The sequence below is a fragment of the Schistocerca nitens genome, chromosome 4 (assembly GCF_023898315.1).
Source record: "Schistocerca nitens isolate TAMUIC-IGC-003100 chromosome 4, iqSchNite1.1, whole genome shotgun sequence".
Lineage (NCBI taxonomy): Eukaryota > Metazoa > Arthropoda > Insecta > Orthoptera > Acrididae > Schistocerca > Schistocerca nitens.
In genome coordinates this window covers 334,238,001-334,261,589 of record NC_064617.1, presented here as the reverse complement: position 1 = coordinate 334,261,589, position 23,589 = coordinate 334,238,001, and positions in this window count along the sequence as shown.

Below are 23,589 nucleotides of genomic sequence, written 5' to 3'. Positions count from 1 at the left end.
ATATCTAACTGCATTATCAGGCGGAAGAACTTATACTGATATTGTGTGATTACATTAGCGCCGATTAATAACTGGTGTCAGTCACAATTCTCTGATATCCTGGAATATCCAAGCAGAACATTTTAATATTTGAAGACAACGCGAATCTAGTAGTGAGAAGCCAAATAACGAGATGACTTTGGAACAATGATAGGGTAGTGTAACGTATCCACGAAGAAGATCTTTTACAAAACTCTTGTCCGACTAACTGATCGGGATTGGTTAACTGAAGAGCTGGTTGGAAATTGATTAAAAGTTACACTATTCGTTACGGACGTGCTTAATTGTAAGTCAGAAAAAGATGAGGCCCGTACTATCAATATACATATTACTTTCTCTATGTAGTTTGCTTAACTACCATCACCCTAGGAATAGTAGAATTCGAGATCCTTTTGAGACGTACTGACAGACGTTTCTCCCACGCAGCCTTAGATGGTACGGGAAGCAGCCTTAAATGGAACAGAAAGGGGAAATAAATGCTACTAAATGCTACGCTATGCACCAGAATTCGAGCTCATTTTGAGACGTACCGACAGCCGTTCCTTCCACGTAGCCTTAGATAGTACAGGAAGCAGCCTTAAATGATATAGAAAGGGGCAACAAACGTTACTTTACGCTACGCTATGCACCCACCGCCACGAACCATTCGATGATTTAGCGAGCACAGATAGCATAGACCCCTAGGCTGTACGTGTGTTGCGGACCATAGCAATGCAAAATTTATAACAGGTCGAAAGAAAAATAGCATTCTGTAGTAATATTCGAATTAAAAGACTCATACATTGCGTTTCAGGTTTATCATTTATTGTACACTCCTGGAAATGGAAAAAAGAACACATTGACACCGGTGTGTCAGACCCACCATACTTGCTCCGGACACTGCGAGAGGGCTGTACAAGCAATGATCACACGCACGGCACAGCGGACACACCAGGAACCGCGGTGTTGGCCGTCGAATGGCGCTAGCTGCGCAGCATTTGTGCACCGCCGCCGTCAGTGTCAGCCAGTTTGCCGTGGCATACGGAGCTCCATCGCAGTCTTTAACACTGGTAGCATGCCGCGACAGCGTGGACGTGAACCGTATGTGCAGTTGACGGACTTTGAGCGAGGGCGTATAGTGGGCATGCGGGAGGCCGGGTGGACGTACCGCCGAATTGCTCAACACGTGGGGCGTGAGGTCTCCACAGTACATCGATGTTGTCGCCAGTGGTTGGCGGAAGGTGCACTTGCCCGTCGACCTGGGACCGGACCGCAGCGACGCACGGATGCACGCCAAGACCGTAGGATCCTACGCAGTGCCGTAGGGGACCGCACCGCCACTTCCCAGCAAATTAGGGACACTGTTGCTCCTGGGTTATCGGCGAGGACCATTCGCAACCGTCTCCATGAAGCTGGGCTACGGTCCCGCACACCGTTAGGCCGTGTTCCGCTCACGCCCCAACATCGTGCAGCCCGCCTCCAGTGGTGTCGCGACAGGCGTGAATGGAGGGACGAATGGAGACGTGTCGTCTTCAGCGATGAGAGTCGCTTCTGCCTTGGTGCCAATGATGGTCGTATGCGTGTTTGGCGCCGTGCAGGTGAGCGCCACAATCAGGACTGCATACGACCGAGGCACACAGGGCCAACACCCGGCATCATGGTGTGGGGAGCGATCTCCTACACTGACCGTACACCACTGGTGATCGTCGAGGGGACACTGAATAGTGCACGGTACATCCAAACCGTCATCGAACCCATCGTTCTACCATTCCTAGACCGGCAAGGGAACTTGCTGTTCCAACAGGACAATGCACGTCCGCATGTATCCCGTGCCACCCAACGTGCTCTAGAAGGTGTAAGTCAACTACCCTGGCCAGCAAGATCTCCGGATCTGTCCCCCGTTGAGCATGTTTGGGACTGGATGAAGCGTCGTCTCACGCGGTCTGCACGTCCAGCACGAACGCTGGTCCAACTGAGGCGCCAGGTGGAAATGGCATGGCAAGCCGTTCCACAGGACTACATCCAGCATCTCTACGATCGTCTCCATGGGAGACTAGCAGCCTGCATTGCTGCGAAAGGTGGATATACACTGTACTAGTGCCGACATTGTGCATGCTCTGTTGCCTGTGTCTATGTGCCTGTGGTTCCGTCAGTGTGATCATGTGATGTATCTGACCCCAGGAATGTGTCAATAAAGTTTCCCCTTCCTGGGACAATGAATTCACGGTGTTCTTATTTCAATTTCCAGGAGTGTATAAAATTGTATGTACACTCCTTTTTTAATGAACTTATTTAATAAAAAAAGAAAAGACTTAACATCACCAAGGGCGTCAATCACGTTTCTTAGCAACCCTGTAAACAACTGTACTCGGTATTGATTGATAAAGTTGATGGATGTCCTCCTGAGGGATATCATGCCAAATTCTGGCCAACTTGCGTGTTAGATCGTCAAAATCCAGAGCTGCTGCTCCAAACGTTCTCAACTGGGAAGAGATGCAGCGATCTTGCTGGCCAAGGAAAGCACTAAGACAAGCGGAGAAACTCTCGCCCTGTATGGGTGGGCATTATCTTGCTGAAATGTAAGCCTAGGATGGCTTGCCACGAAAGGCAACAAACGGGTCGTAGAACATCGTCGACGTACCGCTGTGCTGTAAGGGTGCCGCCGATGACAACCAAAGGGGTCCTGCTATGAAAGGAAATGGCACCCCAGACCTATCATTCCTAGTTGTCGGGCAGTTCGGTTTCTTTGCTAGGTCTGGAACAGCGTGACCGCTACGGTCGCAGGTTCGAATCCTGCCTGGATGTGTGTGATGTCCTTAGGTCAGTTAGTTTTAAGTAGTTCTAAGTTCTAGGGAACCTCAGATGTTAAGTCCCATAGTGCTCAGAGCCATTTGAACCATTTTCTTTCTTTGCTGGTCATCAGGTCTCAGTTCGAAGCGGGACTCGTCACTGAAGACAATTCTACTCCAGTCAATGAGATTCCAAGCCGAAGACGTCGCTGGAGACACCCTGGACAGTGGTAGGATACCAGCATGATTGTCGCTCGCCATACGGCCCGACAACCTCGAGTGATGGTCTATAGTGCCATTTATTTTCCTAACAGGACACTTACGGGTTCCAGTTTGAATGAAATAAGGTGGGGGACAAATCGACTTTCCACTGAACCGAACTCATTTCAGACCGGCAATCTTCCGTTACCTATTCTTTTATTATTTCACCACTAACTTTTTTCGTCGTTGAAAGAATTATTGTATGGTTATTTTAATTAATGTCACGGTGAAGTAGCGACATGAAAAAAATATTAACCGCCGTTTCGTTTTCCACTGTTGGGAGGGCTGGGACCTATCGAGTAAGGGGGCACGGCCGATTTCCTTCCCAATCCTTCCCTAACCTGAGCTTGCGCTCCGTTTCTAATGACCTCGTTGTCGACGGGACGTTAAACACTAACCACCACCACCACCACCTATCGAGTAGTCACCTGGGTTTCAGGAGACAATCCACTTATACTAAAAGACATACAGACGCAGGTCAGTGGATAGAATATCCCTCCAAGTTTTTAACTCACACTACAGGTGCCCAATATGGACACCGTTTGTGATGCGGCAAACTCAATGTTTTCGTGCAGTTTGTTGTCAGGAACTGTCCGTAAAAGCACACCGGCAACCCCCGCTGCAAATTTCTTTGAGTTGCCTAACTGCAGGTTCCAATTAATCCGATTCAACAATAGGGAGCAGAGCAGAGGGTTAGCAAAGGAACTTGAAGACAATGAAACCTACACGTGCAATTTGTAATTATCAAAATTCTGTAAACCATTAGCAGGCTTCCTTTTACCCAGTGGGACATTGACACATGCCAGTAACATGCAACAAATTCGTACTGGTTCTCTGATGACGTATCAGGGGACACATAAGTCACAATCATAGCGAAACAGTTAAAGTTACTAGTTTTGCCAACTTCACTGCCACACTTTCGACCAGCTGCCACTGGGAATTTGACGCGACGAAGCGCGAGATTTGATAGTGAATGTTGACTAATCCATGTAAGTTATCCACTAAGAAGGTTCAGCCACATAATCACGTACAAAGTGATCGTGACTACGGCTTTTACCCATTATAAGGGATCCCCGCACCTCGGTACTAAAACAGAGGCAATTTCTTATTTTAACTCTTTAACTCACCAGGTGACTTTTCTGGATTGTATACTGTGAGGTGGAATCTCTGGGACCCCTGTGTTTAAACCGAAATTTAAGGCATAAATCATTTGAAATTTTAAATTAACTATATAACATTCATTTTTACAATTTTTAAATGTTGTTTAAATATTCTTTGCTGATTTTAATGCACTAAAAAAGCCTACAGATTTTACTTTCAATCACACTCAATCATATACTTTTGCGTTATTTTTTTTTTCATGGTGCATGTAAATGATCCGTTAGAGAACTGAATTTTACATTATGAAAAATTACGGTACATCTGTTGCAAGTAAAATTTCACATAAAACTAAAGTTCAGGATAAAAAATTGCACAAAAAATTGCCTTCGGTAAGTAAAAAATAAACTCTGCAGAATTAACATTCATTTCTGGGATCTACATTTTTCTTTATCGTGATTCATAACATATTTGATTTTAACTAACAATTTTTTTTTTATTTCACTGGAGAAGCAGAAAGGTGCCATCACAACTGCACTGAAGTTCTTACTCTGAACGATCGTCCTCTAGCAGAATTGTGATCACTGGCTATTGTAAACTCGTCATCTCTTTCTCCTACTTCTTGATCTGTATTACCGACATCTTAGTCCATCCGGCAACTAACAATTTCATCAAACTTAGGATCGTTAAAACTGACGCGTTCCTGCGCTGCAAACACGTATTGTACTCCACAGAAGAAAACAGGTATCTGGCTCACGAGAAGCGGTATAAGTATGGTTGCCATCCATCCCGATATATTGAGACCGTCTCCGTTATGGACCTTCTTGTCCCGACATCCCGACAAGACCCAATTTTGTCCCGAGTTTGCAAAATACTGCTACGAGCTTGGCTCAAGTACTGAAGTAATGCCATATGCTAGCGCAACATGTAAGTGCAGCCTCACTTAGTTTTGTTTATGTCAACAACTTTGTATTGACAAAGTCGTCTCATAGATGGCGTTGCGTGTTGCGCTTCCTATATCGGCGATCCAAGCACCTTCTACGTCTAGTGCCATCATTCGACACCTTCTACGTCTAGTGCCATCATTCGACAAAATACTAGTCCTCTCCAGTAGTACAGGGCTGGAACTATTTAAGTAGCGCCACGCCGAAGAATCGGGCATCCTTCCACCATCCTTCACACCTACAAGTCCTTGATCCGCCCCATCCTTTGTCATGCCAGCGTTGCTTGGATTTCCGCCCCTCCCAGGTTCTATAAAGCCCTCCAAATCCTCGAACGCCACGCACTCCGCCTCACCTTCCGCATCCGCCTACCGTCCCTCACGCTCATCCTCTACGACCTCGTCCTCTACCCCCACATTCTCCTTTTCCTTGAACACATCCACACACTGTATATTGTCCGCCGCCTCGATCGCCCTCACCCCCTGGTGTCTACCTTCCTCTGCACTCCCAGCCCATTGCCGCGCCTTTACCGTTGTGTCTCACTCTCTCTCCATCTCCACACCCTCCACCTCCTTTCCCAATGCAACTTCAAGCACCTACCCCTCCCAGATGATGAGCTCCACCCTGACGTCTACCCTTCCTACCAAATCTAACCCCACCTTCCTCCTGCCTCCTCCTCAGGGCTCCCTCTCCTCCCCCTCCCTTCTCCTGAGCAGCTTTCCCTTCCTACGCCCCCTCCCTCTCCTGTGCTACCCTTCAGTGTCTCTGCACTCCCTCCTGCCTTGTCTTCCATCTCCCACCCCACATGTCTCCTGCCTCTTGGTGCACCTGATGCCCCTACTCTTTTCATCCCGCCCTCTCCCCTGCTGCACCTTGCTCTCCAAAAATGGTTCAAATGGCTCTGAGCACTATGGAATGTAACTTCTAAGGTCATCAGCCCCCTAGAACATAGAACTACTTAAACCTAACTAACCTAAAGACATCACCCACATCCATGCCCGAGGCAGGATTCGAACCTGCGACCGTAGGGTCGCGCGGTTCAAAACTGAAGCGCCTAGAACCGCTCAGCCACCCACGCCGGCCCCTTGCTCTTCCCTCCTTTTCCATCCTCTCGGGCCTCTCCCTCGGCAGGTCCCACTGGCAGTTTTATTCTTAATCGTGTGTGCTCCAAGTTGGTTTAAAGTTTGTTGTTCTGGAGTGTTTTTAATGCTGTGGCCAACTTTTAACCTGTGCATGTGACTTCAGTGTCTTTTTTGTGCTCTACGAATCGCCAGCTTTGTTTTTTAACTTTATGTCCACTTTTTTAATTGTCCCCCCATGAACGTCTCCATGTCAGTGTATTTTTACCTCCTTTATCTCCCCTTACTCTGTTTTATGTCCCTCTTTTTTATTGCCATTATATGTATCATTTTCTTCTTGTATTAGCTGTCACATCATGCAGCTGAAGGGCGGCGGCCGGCCGAAGTGGCCGTGCGGTTAAAGGCGCTGCAGTCTGGAACCGCAAGACCGCTACGGTCGCAGGTTCGAATCCTGCCTCGGGCATGGATGTTTGTGATGTCCTTAGGTTAGTTAGGTTTAACTAGTTCTAAGTTCTAGGGGACTAATGACCTCAGCAGTTGAGTCCCATAGTGCTCAGAGCCATTTTGAAGGGCGGCGGATTGTGCCGCTGACAGCCCTCCCCTGCCCATATGGGGCAGGGGAATGAAATCATAATAAAGAAAAAAAAAGAAGAATCAGGCAGCTCCAATTTGATTAGCAATCTGATAAGACGATGCTTTCTAAACGCAATACGAAAACAAGTGCAAGTTAGTAATGAGTGACGTGTTTACTGTGGGTATATAGAGTGCGAAGTATACAGGGTGTTACAAAAAGGTACGGCCAAACTTTCAGCAAACATTCCTCACACACAAAGAAAGAAAATATGTTATGTGGACATGTGTCCGGAAACGCTTACTTTCCACGTTAGAGCTCATTTTATTACTTCTCTTAAAATCACATTAATCATGGAATGGAAACACACAGCAACAGAACGTACCACCGTGACTTCAAACACTTTGTTACAGGAAATGTTCAAAATGTCCTCCGTTAGCGAGGATACATGCATCCACCCTCCGTCGCATGGAATCCCTGATGCGCTGATGCAACCCTGGAGCCGTCCACAATACGAGCACGAAGAGTCTCTACATTTGGTACCGGGGTTGTGTAGACAAGAGCTTTCAAATGCCCCCATAAATGAAAGTCAAGAGGGTTGAGGTCAGGAGAGAGTGGAGGCCATGGAATTGGTCCGCCTCTACGAATCCATCGGTCACCGAATCTGTTGTTGAGAAGCGTACGATCACTTCGACTAAAATGTGCAGGAGCTCCATCGTGCATGAACCACATGTTGTGTCATACTTGTAAAGGCACATGTTCTAGCAGCACAGGTAGAGTATCCCGTATGAAATCATGATAACGTGCGCCATTGAGCGTAGGTGGAAGAACATGGGGCCCAATCAAGACATCACCAACAATGCCTGCCCAAACGTTCACAGAAAATCTGTGTTGATGACGTGATTGCACAATTGCAAAATTACCTTCCTTCAATTGGGCCAACTGGCGGTGAATCGAGGAAGTACAGTACATACTGACGAAACTAAAATGAGCTCTAACATGGAAATTAAGCGTTTCCAGACACATGTTCACATAACATATTTTCTTTATTTGTGTGTGAGGAATGTTTCCTGAAAGTTTGGCCGTACCTTTTTGTAACACCCTGTATAGTGACGAGTACTTCGATGACTTAAGTGTTATTGTCGACTGTTTAACATCTAATAAACTTGCCATAGCTTACGAAAATGATTAAGGATGGAAAGAGAAAAGGTCGCTTTTCGGATGATTGCACAAAAGAATGGTCTTCTTTCAAGAAAAGGCATATGGGTCAGGTAGCGTTGTATGAGATTTATAGCTGTTTGATGCTAGTAACTCACAGTGGTAAGGCAGATGTGAGGCATCACATTTCTACGAAGAATCATACAACAGATTCACGGTAGCATCGACATCAAAGCCTATTTCTACATTCATCAATAAAGAAGGTACCCAGGAAGAATTACTCATTGTCAAGCATCATCAATCTTGCAGTTCCCTCGAAAGTACCGTAAAACTGAGTGCCGCAGTGCATCCTGACTGCAAAGTCGCTGCCAAGCAATCTACAGCCAGGACCAAAGCTACAGGATTGTTAAAAATATTCTCACACCACACATCGTGTCTGAAGGCATAAGACAATTGCAAGAAATTTCACTTTACGGCATAGGCACCGACTCATCGAACTACAAGGCTGAAAAGATGTTTCTTTTAGTTGTTCTACATTCAATAAATAATTGAGTTCACTTCGAAATTTGAGGTCGCGACAATGGCTTTCTATACAACAGCATTTGATTACACAAGCTATTTCTTTTAATATACATCATGTATCTGATTGGATGACGCTATCTGAAACCCCAGATACGGTGATCACAGAAAACACTATTATGTACCTGACTAAAAATATGGTTAAGATTCCAGTCGACAATTGTTTTCAGAATCATATGTGTCTGAAGAGCTTTCTAGGAACCAAGTGTGACTGGGAGGAATGGAAGTCTAAACACTCCGTGGAAGAAATGTGGATTTATTTTCTTAAGGAAAAAGAAGACCAACAAATCAACTGCTGCCAGGGACTGCAGAATCAATCTTACAAATGGTTCAGATGGCTATAAGCACTATGGGACTTAACATATGAGGTCATCAGTCCCCTAGACTTTGAGCAACTTAAACCTAACTAACCTAAGGAGATAACACACGTCCATGTCCGAGGCAGGATTCAAACCAGCGACCGTAGCAGAAGAGCTGTTCCGGACTAAAGCTCCTAGAACCGCTCGGCCACAGCGGCCGGCATTTAATCGTACAGAGCCAGTTTAACTACAAGCTGAGTTGCATTGAGTTTTGTAAATACCTACAAGGGAAAAAAGACTTGCTGAAAAAGTTGAATTCGGGAAAATACGGTGTACCAATTACTTCTGCCGCAACAAGTTCATTGTAATTGTTCTAAATAAAAAGTAATTATATTAAATAAACTTTTTACTTCATTTCCACTCCCCCATCTCAGAGTGTGCCAACGAGGTCCCAGGTAGATATGGAAACCCTAGCCCTTTACCAGTATTGTGGGGTCCTGAGAGCCCCAGCTACTTGTATTTATTCTGTAATTCCCATAGGGGCCGCTATTAGGAGCTGTGGTTCACAGTACCTTTCAGGCAGTAGCTTCTGAGCTGTTGACAGAAGTGTTTTTTCTGCGGTAAGTGATTTATGAGTTTTATTCAATTATTAGTCGAGCGTGGGATCCGTGTGATCCCACCATACCGTTACTGAAACTCTTTTATTAAAAATAATTGATATTGTTTCAGTCAAAAATGGCATATTCACAACAACAGTCGATGAATCCCAATTTTCTGGAATGGCTGGAAGGTGCTATGAGCGATTGTGGAAGTGACCAGGACATTGATCCAGATTTGGAAACTGACCGTAATTCGATTTCGGAGTTAGATAATGGTACTGATGACAATCAGGAACATGAAGCCAAATCAGGTAGTTCTTTGGAAAATTAAGAACAAGGATGCAGTGAGCACGAAAATGTTACACCTCAGGGCATGACAGCTCAGAATTATTTTGGAAAAAATAGGTTCAAGTGGTGTTCCACTCCACCTTCCATAAATGTATGAACCCATTTACCAGGAGTTATAGGCCCTGCTAAACTACTTGGAAAAAGTTGCTCTAAGCTAGATGCTTGGTCTTGTATTTTTACAAATGATATTTTAGAAGAAGTATTATTACGCTCAAATAAAAAAAATAGAGGCCATAAGAAATAAGTTTAGAGATAACAAATATTTGGTAGTAGATATTGATATTGTGGAATTGAAAGCATTCCTTGGCCTTATCTTTTTACGGCTATTTTCAAATCAAATGACAAGCATTTGAACTCAATATTTGCAGCTGATGGGACTGGCAGAGAAATTTTCAGATGCAGATTTGCAATAATTTTAGCTGCCCTCCGTTTTGACGACTCAGTTACTAGACTAGAGCGCACAAAAACAGACACAACCGCAGCAATTTCTCATATATTTAATCTACCTGAATCGAGTTTTTTTAAAAAGGGCTATCTCATGCTGAGTGAATTTTTCAGGACACATATAAAACTGTGTCAACTCCAAACTACGAAACATAGATGCTTTTTGGTGGTTTTATGTGATTAGTACAGTAATATCTGAGTTTATGTGAGAAGAATTTTCACCTTAAGTAATTATGCTATGTGTAATTGAAATATAAACTTCATTGATTTACGCCCTTTTAAAAAATACATCCTAAATTTAAAAAATCATGTCAGAATTAAGCAAACTTTGCTTTTTTTAAATTTCGTTTACTTATTTTTCAAGGTATACAAAATACTATTAAGAGCAATGGTTTGTGATACAAATCAAAATAATTACTAAAAAAAATATAACACCAGTACTGCCATCAACAACATGCAGATGTTCTTGCAATATTTCAAATCTCCCCAGTATTATTTTTTTTTCTCGTTCAATTTGAAGTACTTACATCTCACAATTATAAAACTCATCATTTTTATGATTATACATGTCTTCTTGTTTCTAATTATATATTGGACGCGAAATTCCTCTTTCCATTTCAAATACAAATTCCTAATTATCGATGTTTTATGAAAGATCGTTCATGAAAGTTGTTTAAGTTAAGAAAAGGCAAAAATGAAAAACCACATCCTCTTTATTTGGACCATGTCCATTACTTTATACCGTAGAGGTAGATAAGTATCGTAGAAACGTGAAAAACCATCGTTTTCACATTATCGAGCGCATCATACAAATGTGGCATTTTTACATTTGCTACTGTACCATTACAATATGAAACCAACAGAAATGATCTGACGTCAAGCTGCGGGATTTGGCCCGAGAAGTAACAAGACTGTTAAAATGCCAGACATACTAGAACTAACTCACGTAGGTTTTTCACACGTCACTGCCGAACGCTGGCGGGGTATAGACCGGCTCGTCATAAAAGAGAAGAGAAAATGCTGGGCCTGGTTGGCTTCGTGGATTCTGTTGTCGATAGGCTCTTTATCAGCGTAGCAGGTGACACTTCCCGAACTGAACTGTATTTCTCGGATTCGGATAAGGAAGGAGCTAAGAGATTACCAGACGACTGACTACAAGCAATACTTTCAGTGGCTTCAATATTTAACTATACGGTGAAATCCTTCAGTACTCTCTTACGTTACACACAGCTTATGCAGAAAAAATACCCTGTGGTTAAGTAAGGAATTTTCATAATTTTTGTTATTAATTACAACAGTACGTTAACTAAAAACGATAACGTGTTGCGGTTTGTGTCTAGTCGCCCAAGAAGCGTATTGTGGGAGATTTGCAGTGTATTATTTCATTCTGTTTAAAAAATAACTGACATTCGAAGCTGTATTGCTCCTCTGATCATCTCTTTTTATGTGTGAGCTGCAGCTAGCCGTGTTACTGCAGGCTAGCTGTACCAGCTGACCGGCCAGTGCTATATAAGTAGTTAAATGCGCCGGTTTTTGTTGTCCCATATTGTCGCCAAGTTGATGGGCGCGCAACGCACAGCATAAAACGCACCCTTATTATCGTACTTGACAGTACTCGAGTCAGATTGGCAGCAGCCCCACGTGAAACTGAAATCCAATGAGGTTACCGCAAACGCGGAAGAATACATAGTGCAATGTTTACATCAGGTTGATTCTTATGATCAACGTATTACAGTTAAGGGCAGCGGATAGCGTGGTACAACCGGACCGCAGTTGGCTTGTCCATTGTAATTGTTCATGATGTTCTGATAACCTCGCTTAAATCTTTTGTTTTCCCCATTCCCATTACCATATCCATTCCCTTCTTCATAAATCAGGCCAATGGAATCCAAAACTGACAAAAAGTACTCAGTGTCATGTTCTGGTGTGGTTTCTAATATTTCCCTTATTGTGGCGGAAGTCGGTTCTTTAATATCTTCAGTACATCCATCTGTGATGTGGGAGTGGTCCAATATCTGGTCTTATTTAAATACTTTTCGAAATAACCCCGAAAGCTTCCATGCTTCCTATTAAATGGTGCCGGGACTCTTTCTTGAACGGCTTCCGACCAGTACTTGTCTAACAAAGCACGTTAAAATTGCTCGTAACTGTGACAACGTTCTGCCGTTTCAGTGCAGTGGCCCACAGAAGAACGTCACCTTGGGTGTAACCAACAACAAATCTTATCTTTTGAGCCTCTGTCCAGTTACGCGGAAATACGTTGCGGAATGCACTGATAAAATCTATCGGGTTCATACGCTTTCCATCTGTCGAATATGTGGGAAACTGCCTACGTCTAAGCAACCCTTTATCAGCGACGATGGATGTTAAACATGCTGTATTATCTGACATCGGTGTGTTATTACAAGTGTGCGGAACGCTGTGTGGCAATTTCACATGTGTTGTATGTACTGCTGTAGGTTAATTACGAATTTTGTAACCTTCAATTGTCCTCGTTATCGGGCTTGTGACAAGATGTGGATAGCTGTTACATGGATCCGTCTTGGGCACAGGTATTTGAATATTTGCAACCGGACCTACTTCATTTGATGATTTCTTCATGGCCTATTCTACCACTTCTACATACGCTTTGCATTCAGATACTACCTTCTGCGCTAATGTACTACTTTCTTCTACGGTAACTGTTTCTGCTCTTTTGGTTATATCGTCTAAATTTTTCCCTAAGTTCTTTCACTTTTGGCACATTCAGATTCTAATTCCATCTTTGTACTCTTAATGTAAGCTCCTCCACAGCCAATGGTAACCCTTCATAGTCCTTGTGTAGCTTGTCGACAGTAGTGCTCATTTCCTTTACAGTATTACTCATTTGATTTTGATTTGTTCTTTTACTATTACTCGTGTCCGTGATTTTCTTTAATTCACTTTCTACGTGTTCTTGATTGTCACTTTTCGTTCAAAACATCAATACTTTCTTTAACGTCAGAAATAGCCTCCTGTTTTAGTTGTTTTCCATTTCTTTTAAATTTTAGTGTTCCGAAAAATTCCCTAAGTTGTCTAAAAGTACTACCCCATATCACGTGATCTGGGGTATTACGACACAAATGATTGAAATTTTCGTAATAATTTACAATATACTGATGAGTCAACGTTTGGGATGATTTTTGATTCCTATCGATTAATAAATTTTCTAGTAGGTAAACGGTGAGGAAAAGGGAAAGAAGGCGTAATCATGCAAACCATTGCGCGAATTTCCTACCTTCTATGCATAGTCAAGCAGCTCACTTAAGTCTCCTGTTGGTGGATAAATTGGTCTTTTTAATTATCTGATTTTCGTTTCCATAAAACTAGGCTTTTGTTGCTCTCGTATTCATGCAATAAGAAAATAGGAAATAATTAGTTTTTCTCTTACACAATAATGGCAAAATTTTTTCGTATGTTCGTTTAACATTAGCTAGAAAAAGTCTGTTCATGTTTAGCTATGACTTGGTCCTGGAAAATCGGTCGCCAATTGTGTTAGGTCAGTTGGTCGATTTTGCTAGGAGGCAACCCAACAGCTAACACAAAGAGTGTGAATCGGGATGAGATTTATGTAATGAGAGATAACTCCTACTTGCAGTACTGGAATTAAAGCATGAATTCTTGTTGAAACTAAATTGGCGCCATGAACAGTCTTCCTCGCAACATAAGAAAAATACAATGCACCGTACCAATACTGAAGTCACACAAACCGTATTTTGCAGCAAACTCGGTGCTTAAAAAAAGGTCAACTTTTCGATTATTACACCTGCGTATATATAATAGAAATCACTATTGTGTTACTCTCTTTCAAATTCTAAAGGTGGCAGGGGTAAAATACAGGGAGCGAAAGGTTATTTACAATTTGTACAGAAACCAGATGGCAGTTATAAGAGTCGAGGGGTATGAAAGGGAAGCAGTGGTTGGGAAGGGAGTGAGACAGGGTTGTAGCCTCTCCCCGACGTTATTCAACCTGTGTATTGAGCAAGCAATAAAGGAAACAAAAGAAAAGTTCGGAGTAGGTATTAAAATCCATGGAGAAGAGATAAAAACTATGAGGTTCGCCGATGACATTGTAATTCTGTCAGAGACAGCAAAGGACTTGGAAGAGCAGTTGAACGGAATGGACATTGTCTTGAAAGGAGGATATAAGATGAACATCAGCAAAAGCAAAACGAGGATAATGGAATGTAGTCAAATTAAGTCGGGTGATGCTGAGGGAATTAGATTAGGAATTGAGACACTTAAAGTAGTAAACGAGTTTTGCTATTTGGGGAGCAAAATAACTGATGATGGTCGAAGTAGAGAGGATATAAAATGTAGACTGGCAATGGCAAGGAAAGCGTTTCTGAAGAAGAGAAATTTGTTAACATCGAGTAAAGATTTAAATGTCAGGAAGTCGTTTCTGAAAGTATTTGTATGGAGTGAAGCCATGTATGGAAGTGAAACATGGGCGATAAATACTTTGGACAAGAAGAGAATAGAAGATTTCGTAATGTGGTGCTACAGAAGAATGCTGAAGATTAGATGGGTAGATCACGTAACTAATGAGGAGGTATTGAATAGAATAGGGGAGCAGAGGAGTATGTGGCACAACTTGACAAGAAGAAGGGACCGGTAGGTAGGGCATGTTCTGAGGCATCAAGGGATCACAAATTTAGCATTGGAGGGCAGTGTGGAGGGTAAAAATCGTATAGGGAGACCAAGAGATGAATACATTAAGCAGATTCAGAAGGATGTAGGTTGCAGTAAGTACTGGGTCATCTTGCACAGGACAGAGTAGCATGGAGAGCTGCATCATACCAGTCTCAGGACTGAAGACCACAACAACAACAATTATGTTACGCTGACATCATTAATTTATCTCTAATTTTTTGTGGTTGCCGATCATACAGTCTCTCCATCATACAGTCTATCTATTAAATCTTGATTATTAGCACATATATACACTCCTGGAAATTGAAATAAGAACACCGTGAATTCATTGTCCCAGGAAGGGGAATCTTTATTGACACATTCCTGGGGTCAGATACATCACATGATCACACTGACAGAACCACAGGCACATAGACACAGGCAACAGAGCATGCACAATGTCGGCACTAGTACAATGTATATCCACCTTTCGCAGCAATGCAGGCTGCTATTCTCCCATGGAGACGATCGTAGAGATGCTGGATGTAGTCCTGTGGAACGGATTGCCATGCCATTTCCACCTGGCGCCTCATTTGGACCAGCGTTCGTGCTGGACGTGCAGACCGCGTGAGACGACGCTTCATCCAGTCCCAAACATGCTCAATGGGGGACAGATCTGGAGATCTTGCTGGCCAGGGTAGTTGACTTACACCTTCTAGAGCACGTTGGGTGGCACGGGGTACAGGCGGACGTGCATTGTCCTGTTGGAACAGCAAGTTCCCTTGCCGGTCTAGGAATGGTAGAACGATGGGTTCGATGACGGTTTGGATGTACCGTGCACTATTCAGTGTCCCCTCGACGATCACCGGTGGTGTACGGCCAGTGTAGGAGATCGCTCCCCACACCATGATGCCGGGTGTTGGCCCTGTGTGCCTCGGTCGTATGCAGTCCTGATTGTGGCGCTCACCTGCACGGCGCCAAACACGCATACGACCATCATTGGCACCAAGGCAGAAGCGACTCTCATCGCTGAAGACGACACGTCTCCATTCGTCCCTCCATTCACGCCTGTCGCGACACCACTGGAGGCGGGCTGCACGATGTTGGGGCGTGAGCGGAAGACGGCCTAACGGTGTGCGGGACCGTAGCCCAGCTTCATGGAGACGGTTGCGAATGGTCCTCGCCGATACCCCAGGAGCAACAGTGTCCCTAATTTGCTGGGAAGTGGCGGTGCGGTCCCCTACGGCACTGCGTAGGATCCTACGGTCTTGGCGTGCATCCGTGCGTCGCTGCGGTCCGGTCCCAGGTCGACGGGCACGTGCACCTTCCGCCGACCACTGGCGACAACATCGATGTACTGTGGAGACCTCACGCCCCACGTGTTGAGCAATTCGGCGGTACGTCCACCCGGCCTCCCGCATGCCCACTATAACTGGCTGACACTGACGGCGGCGGTGCACAAATGCTGCGCAGCTAGCGCCATTCGACGGCCAACACCGCGGTTCCTGGTGTGTCCGCTGTGCCGTGCGTGTGATCATTGCTTGTACAGCCCTCTCGCAGTGTCCGGAGCAAGTATTGTGGGTCTGACACACCGGTGTCAATGTGTTCTTTTTTCCATTTCCAGGAGCGTATTTTAAGATGTCTTGCAGAATGGAAGAAATTACTGCCTCTTCTTATAGGCCTAATTGCAGGCGGAAGTCATGCTTGTGGATGAATATTGGTGTAATAAATAAAAATATTCTTGCGTCTATGATAACACTTAAAATAACTATTTTCATCTACATCTACATCACATTCCGCAAATCACCTAATGGTGTGCGGCGGAGGATACTTTCGGTACCACTACCTGATGCCTCTAACCCCTGTTCCACTCGCGAGTAGTGCGTGGGAAGAATGGTTGTCGTTAAACCTCTGTATTGGCTCTAATTTCTCGAATTTTCTCCTCGTGGTCAATACGCAAGATGTGCGTGGGGGAAGTAATACGTTGTCCGACTCCTCCTGAAAAATGCTGTCCCGAAATTTCAATAAAAACTCTCACCGTGATGCACAACGCCTCTCTTGTAACGTCTGCCAGTGGAGTTTGTTTAGCATCTTCGTAACGCTCTCTCGCAAGCTAAACGATTGCGTGACGAAACGCGCCGACCTTCATTGGATCTTCTCTATCAGTCCTACCTGATTGAGATCCCAGATAGGTGAACAATACTCAAGAATCGAGCGAACAAGCTCCTTATAAGCCACTTCTTTCGTCAATGAGTTATATTTCCTTAAGATTCTTCCGATGAATCTGAGTCTGGTGTCTACTTTTTCCACTGTCTGTTTTATATGGTTATTCCACTTAAGGTCGCTGTTTGTCATCAATAGTGTAGCTGTACAGCAGTGGATTTCTTTTCCTACGTATGTGCAATATGTTACATTTATTTACGTTCAGAGTCAACTGCCAGAGCCTGCACCCATAATCAATTCTCTGCAGGTCGTTCTGCAAATTCTTACTATTTTCCGGCATTGCTGTTTTGGTATAGACAATTGCATCATCTGCGAATAGCCTTAAAGAGCATCCGACACGTTCTACTATATCATTTATATATATTGTAAACAGCAACGGTCCTGTCACACTTCCCTGTGGTACTCCGGATATTACCTGTACATCAGTCGATTTTGTACCGCTAAGAGCGACGCGTTGAGTTCTATCTGCAAGGAAGTCTTGAATCCAATTGCAGGTCTGCTCCGATACTCCATAATCTCGCTTTTTTTTTTTTTCATTAAACGGCAATGCGGGACGGAGTCAAATGCCTCACTAAATCAAGGAACACGGCATCAACCTGGGCGCCGTTGTCCACTGCGCTGTAGACCTCGTGGAGGAACAAAGCGAGCTGAGTTTCTCAGGATCTCTGTTTGCTGAATCCAAGTTGATTTTTATAGAGGAGATGTTCATTTTCTGCCGTTGTCCACTACACTGTGGATCTCTTGGAGGAAGAAAGCGAGCTGAGTTTCGCAGGATCTCTGTTTGCTGAGTCCAAGTTGATTTTTATAGAGGAGATGTTTCGCAGGATCTCTGTTTGCTGAATCCAAGTTGATTTTTATACAGGAGATGTTCATTTTCCCAAACGTCATAATTCTTGAGCATAATCCATAATTCTACAACACATTGACGTCAACGATGTAGGTCTAGAATTGCGCGTATCTGTCTTATGGCCTTTCTTAAAAACAGCAATGACCTGCGCTTTTTTCCAGTCGTTCGGTACCTTTCGTTGCTCAAGCGACCTACGATAAATTACTGCTAAAAAGGGGAGCAAGCTCTTTCGCATATTCTTTATAGAATCTTATACGTATCTCATCTGGTACTGACGCCTTTGCTCCACTAAGCGATTGTAGCTGCTTTACAGTTCCGCGACAGGTTATCTCAACATCTGTCATTTCGACGTTCGCACGTCTAAAAAGGTTCTCGGGCAGAATATACGTTGAAGTAATAATAAATCTTGTGAACGACATGCTCTACATCGACGGATAAACAACGTACAGGTGTCTTTATAGCGCTATGCACCACGTGCGTTGCACATCCTGCACCAATAATGCCATGACAAGCTAGCCCTTTAATTTGCGAAAAACATTGTTTGTCAGTCTTCGAGATTCCACCAAAGCTTATGTTGGCATTTTTCTGCTACAAACTTATCAGTTAAATTATTTTCTACGACGGTATCACATAGTTTCCAGCAATATCTGGAGCTTCCCCATGCTCCTTTTTAAACTGGAAAATTTTCACACATATGGCTACAAAAGAGGCAAGAAGTACCAGGCAAGAACAGGGAAGATTTTTTGTGTTTCAATGATTAGATGCATTAGAAAGAACAATAATGCGTGTGCTTTGTACAGTTCCGCTGCAATTCATCACGACAATGTGCGAGCACGTTAACAACAATGGCTTGGTATTTTGTACGGCCACAAGTGTACTGAGATCTGGAGCATTTCTGAATAATAAATGATGACTAACTGAAACCCTTAGCTGCCGACAGGTGTTGTTGATATACCTCGATGTGGACAGCTGAAAATGTGTGCCCCGACCGGGACTCGAACCCGGGATCTCCTGCTTACATGGCAGACGCTCTATCCATCTAAGCCACCGAGGACACAGATGAATAGCGCGACTGCAGGGCAAATGTCTATAAGGTACATTACATATATAGAATTGTGGGCAGTTGGGAATGCGAGGCTCACGGGAAGCGTGCAAGGGATAAGTCCCTGCAGTCGCGCTATTCATCTGTGTCCTCGGTGGTTTAGATGGATAGAGCGTCTGCCATTTAAGCAGGAGATCCCGGGTTCGAGTCCCGGTCGGGGCACACATTTTCAGCTGTCCACATCGAGGTATATCAAAAACACCTGTCGGCAGCTAAGGGTTTCAGTTAGTCATCATTTATTCCAGGGAAAAGCTGCACGGTCATCAACAGTATTCTGTTCTTTCGAGAACAGTTACTGTCTTCATATATATTTCTGAATAAGTTTAAAAGTACAATCACATGGACGAATGCTGTGGTTTTCTTGTATTAAACAAAAGGCACATTTGCCTGCAGACAATTTTAAGTTCATCCTCACATAGAACAATTTGCCGAAAGAACCACGTTCAACTTCGGAAGATGCGACGCTAGTACTGTATCTGCCAAGTTGTCTTTGGTGGTTTTCAGATGATACTCTTATGCTGTACTTCCCTCAATGAGCAACAAAAAACTCACCTCCACATTTCGCGCAACACTCATCATAGTCTACACGAACTCCATTTATTATGAATAGTTACAGGTTTTAAAAGTAAGTAAATGATAGTGTATGCTATGTTTTTGCTTAAACTGAATTAAAAATTGAATTATATTAGATTGTTTATGACAATGGATTATGCATACGTCTGTCGAGTACAGCTCAATTTGGGGTGTCCGACCCTTGCAAAACGTAAACACACAGTGACTGGAGGTTTACTGGAACAAAATACTTTACTGTAGCAACTGTATTCGGTGAACAGGGAGTACAACAATTATTACCGTCCGTCAAGTATTGATCGGAACGTAAACCCTGTGGAAATCGCTCCTGAATATACAAATACTCGAGAGGAAATCAGGAAGCGATTAGTGTAACCCGGAGTGACAGAACCAAGAACGGAACATAAAACACAGAACGTACAAAAGATATAAAAATTCGCAGCAAGGAGTAAAGAGCACAGTCTAATATAACAGTCGCGACACTCACTGCTGTAAAAGTTGTTGACAGATGGAGCGACACTAGCGCTCGGAGCGGCAGGTAAGGTGAACGTCAGACGCGTCGTAAGCATAATGTTTGTTTGCATCCATTTCCTACGTAATTTTCGAATTATTCGAGTTATTTTCTTGCCTCCAAGAGTTTGTGTAGTATCAGAAGACATATATGTTTCTATTAATCGCTCTAAAATAAGCGCAAGTATGGACAAAAACCATGAATAAAGTGGCAAGCTACAACACATTCGTGAAGAAACACTTGTGACATTGGACAGAATTGCACCTTACCACGTTGATATCAAAAGAATATAAACACACAGATTCACATGTAAGAAGCACAGACATTTACCTCTACATGCAAAAGCGATCGACAGCTCGTTTATCGTTCTGTAGGCCTACTGTGTGTGTCATTGTCGCCTGTTGCCACAAGTATGACCTTCATCTTTATATTATTCTAAGTGGGACAAGCAACTGCCAAATAGTGGCAGAAATATGCTGAAAACATTATAATGAGCTGATTACATGACATTTCACGAAAAACCAAATATTTGAATAATTTTCAAACAATCTGTCTGTAGGCACTTTCCTTGTCCCATAATAGTTTCGCTCGATCTGCACATTCTGACACTTGCACACGCTTTTGTAAGACACGAAAAGCTGCACTTAATCTAACCACTTTATCGTCAAAGCACGTCTGTGGTGACGATTCGCACGAATCTGGCACTGATACATGGAGAGCTGAACCGGCTGCTTCTGTGTCATATGACTGTTTTACAGCTTTAGATTGACTGTCGAATCTTTGTGGCAGTTTCCTCTCCATCGTCAGTTGAGGTGGCTTATTTGGGATGTCAAACAGTGTGGGTACTGCATTCCACACGAGTTTGTTATTGTCTGCGTTCATGAACTGGTTTTCTTCGAAATGTAGCGAACAAAACCTAATATTATTAAACAGGTAAACTGGGTCTTTCTTCATAGGGTCTTCTCGTCTGCTATTAACTAACCATTTTCTGCTCCTAAAAAGAAACATTCATCATTTATACACATATAGTTTGCAAGTGACTCCTGACGATACAGTTTAGTAACATGATGGTATATACCTCTCAAGATCCTTACGAATCCTAAAAAGAGACAGCTGTGGTGTCTTCTTCCTGTTGTTGCTGCAATTTATTGCGCTACAAACGCTCCCGATGGTAAAAACCATTGTATAAATCAAAATAAACAATCACTAGTCGCTTTCACGATCGCGCCGAACTCATACGAGGTGCATTCAAGTTCTAAGGCCTCCGACTTTTTTTCTCTGGACTGGAAAGAGATAGAAACATGCGCATTGTGTTAAAATGAGGCCGCGTTCATTGTCAATACGTCCCAGAGATGGCAGCACCGTACGGCAGATGGAATGTTGCCGCCAGTGGTGAGAATGAGAACTGTTTTAAATACTTAAAATGGCGACGTTTTCCTTACTTGAACAGCGTGCAATCATTCGTTTTGCGTGGTGTGAAACCAATTGAAATTCATCGACAGTTGAAGGAGACATGTGGTGATGGAGTTATGGTTGTGTCGAAAGTGCGTTCGTGGGTGCGACAGTTTAATGAAGGCAGAACATCGTGTGACAACAAACCGAAACAACCTCGGACTCGCACAAGCTGGTCTGACGACATGATCGAGAAAGTGGAGAGAATTGTTTTGGGGGATCGCTGAATGACTCTTGAACAGATCGCCTCCAGGGTTGGCATTTCTGTGGGTTCTGTGCACACAATCCTGCATGACAACCTGAAAATGCGAAAAGTGTCATCCAGGTGAGTGCCACGAATGCTGACGGATGACCACATGGCTGCCCGTGTGGCATGTTGCCAAGCAATGTTGACGCGCAACGACAGCATGAATGGGACTTTCTTTTCGTCGGTTCTGACAATGAATGAGGCGTGGATGCCATTTTTCAATCCAGAAACAAAGCGCCAGTCAGCTCAATGGAAGCACACAGATTCACCGCCACCAAAAAAATTTCGGGTAACCGCCAGTGCTGAAAAAATGATGGTGTCCATGTTCTGGGACAGCGAGGGCGTAATCCTTACCCACTGCGTTCCAAATGGCACTACGGTAACAGGTGCATCCTACGAAAATGTTTTGAAGAACAAATTCCTTCCTGCACTGCAACAAAAACGTCTGGGAAGGGCTGCGCGTGTGCTGTTTCACCAAGACAACGCACCAGCACATCGAGCTAACGTTACGCAACAGTTTCTTCGTGATAACAACTTTGAAGTGATTCCTCATGCTCCCTACTCACCTGACCTGGCTCCTAGTGACTTTTGGCCGCACATTCACCAGCCGTGTAAAGAAGTCTTCGCCGCTGCCATGGAATCATGGCGTCAGCATTGTGAAAAATGTGTACATCTTCAGGGCGATTGCATCGAGAAGTAACGCCAGTTTCATCGATTTCGGGTGAGTAGTTAATTAGAAAAAAAATCGGAGGCCTTAGAACTTGAATGCACCTCGTAGTTCAACCTACCGGCCGCTTGGGGCGCTGCTGGCGCTGTAGGCAACAAAATCGAGGCGAAATGTCGCGACTGTTATAAAGAGTACACAAAGACGTTAGGTCGTATTTGAAAATACAGCGCCCCTAAGAGCGGCGTTTCACTTGTTAACTGCGTACACGCGACATTATATCACTGAACACACGAGCATCACTGGCGCGAACTTGACTATCGACCACGACTGCGACACGCAACCGCATAGCAGACGCTAACACGTTACTTACCTCTGCTGAAGTTCCGAACTGAAAATGCAGTGCCGTTTCAGCTGGTTACCGTCAAACTATTACCTGTACTGTCCTTGAATACTTAGACCAACGAATTACACATGAAAGCGTTAGGCTTACCGCTAAGCAAATCAGCTCAGTAATCCCAACTTCAGGGCTAGTGTAATTGAAGATCTCGAACTGGAACGCATCATGAAGTACGCCGTGTGAATGCACTTCTCTTTGCGGCCCATCATGTATGTTAGATCAAGGATACGATATTGAAAAAAAGTATAACTAGTTGTACAACTCTAGAAATATAAAACATTACCTATTAAAAACTCACATGACCAATAATTTGACTTGATTTCTAAAAACCAGAACATTTAGGCATCTCAGCAGAACCCGATGAGGACAAGGAGACTGGACTCAACAAATCGGAATTGTTCCGGCCTTTTCGGGACGTCAGGGCGCTTTAAAATAGAGCAAGGAGGAGCTGGCAGTCCCGAGTGAGTTCAAGATCCTAACGACTGCGCCGTCCCACACACTTTCCTCAAGGGTAATGAACAACTTTTTAGAAATCACAGTAGTTACTATAAATTGTGTCTTGTACATATAATAAAAGCAGTTGGTCGTATAATCATATTTCATAATACATTTACTTAGGTACGGTTGATGTAGTCATTCTGTGACCAACAAAGCACGTGACATCGCTAAAGTTATTGCTCATCATATTTTACCGTTGGGAGACCAGAATTTCACAAACTGCATGACAAACCACCTACAT